Genomic DNA, 1,792 nt, shown 5'->3' on the forward strand with positions numbered 1-1,792 from the left:
CGCCTATAGGGCACCAAAATGGGTAGAGCCAGCACTGCTTGTACATACGTAAAAGATTGACACTACTGGCTCACCTTTGAGTCATTTCCACATGAAAATGCAAGATTAAGGCATTCATTATTATAAAAATAGGACACATTTTAAGTATTGTTTCTTGCTATTTAATTTATTGGTATAGTTTGTGCTTTTGTTATGACAGACAAGATACCAGCACTATACTGTACAAATATTTACAGTAGATTTACATAAAGATAAGATAAATCTTGGAGAATTCCTCTCATTCATGAAAGAGATTGCAGAAACACTTGAAAATCAGAGAGTTTGGGAAGAGATGAATTCTGGGGATGAGCTAATGTCCAGCTTGAAGGTATTTGAAAAAATTAGAAATAGAAGAGTGAAGAGGTGAGTACAAAGCTTTCAATGCTATCAGCTGAGTATGATTCACTTTAATAACCACCCATGATGAGGGAAATTCATTCTCCTCATACCTAACCCAGATTTCTTATATTACGGTAGTTGCCCAGTAGGAGTACAGCAGATTAAGTCGTGCCATTCCACCTAAAGCTTCGGGCCTCTTTAAGACTTGATGGCACTGCCTGGATGGCTTCTCGCTCCAAGTGAAACCCAGAATGACTGGGGAAAAAAGCTCAAGCAAGACAAAATGGAATACAAGKAAATAGATATAAAATCTAAATGGTTCATAAATCACAGATAAAAGTGTTTGTGTCTTATTCAGAGGTGAGTTTTCATCAAATAATCTGTTTCAGCAGATCCAAGAGGCTTAGCTCTGCTGAGCTGACGGAGCTCGCACAACAGAAAAAAAAAACAGCTGCAAGAAGGCAGCTTCTCAACTTATATTTATGCTAATTTAGCTCTTATATTTAAACATTATCAACACTGAATATTTCTATGCCCTAGTTGAACTTGCTAACTAGCTCTCAACAACTCCTTGTCTCCTACTCATCACCACCTCACACTCTTTTAAAATGATGCACTCCTAACTCTTAGCTGCTCTCATAACATTTCTGGAAAGTAATGTTTGTGACTTTTTACAGTTTTTTTTTTTTTTGAGCAAGGACAAAATCTTTTTCAGATTTTGTTTCAAATTTACGTTGAAGTCTCTGTTATAGGCTGTAAACTGAAACTAGGAGGCAGAACATGCGGTTGGTAGAGGACACTGTGAATGCAGAAGTCACTGTCCTTGACTGAAAGTGATGCCACTGTGAGATCTGCTTTGCACTGCCTTCTTCTCACAGCTCAGCACAGCTTAGTGTGTTGTTGCTGTTGGTAAAATTCTACAACTTTGTGTATGTTTTGAAATGGATGTGTTCTAAAACATCCTCTCTTCCAGAGGAAAATACACCTGGACCAGTTTTTCTGTGTTGTCTGTGGTTCTTTCCTGGGCCCCCMAACCCAGGCGTCCTGAGCCTGGTTCTGCTGGAGGTTTTCCTCTCCACTGCTGCCAGTGTGCTGCTCAGGATGGGAGATTGATGAAGTGAAGATTCAACACAATCTGCTGGCTTCCTTAGATTGATTGTTAGTTGGACAGTGTCCTGAGACAATGTTTGTTGTGACTTAAGTGCACATGGTACAATTTTGCCCAACCTTAATTTACATATACAGCGGGTAAAATAAGTATTGAACACGTCACCATTTTTCTCAGTAAATATATTACTAGAGGGGCTAATGACATGAAATTTTCACCAGATGTCGGTAACAACCCAAGTGATCCATACATACAAAGATTATTTGTAATAATGTGGAATGGTACAGGGAAAAAGTATTGAACACA

This window comes from Austrofundulus limnaeus, unplaced genomic scaffold (genome assembly GCF_001266775.1).
Source record: "Austrofundulus limnaeus strain Quisiro unplaced genomic scaffold, Austrofundulus_limnaeus-1.0 Scaffold444, whole genome shotgun sequence".
Lineage (NCBI taxonomy): Eukaryota > Metazoa > Chordata > Actinopteri > Cyprinodontiformes > Rivulidae > Austrofundulus > Austrofundulus limnaeus.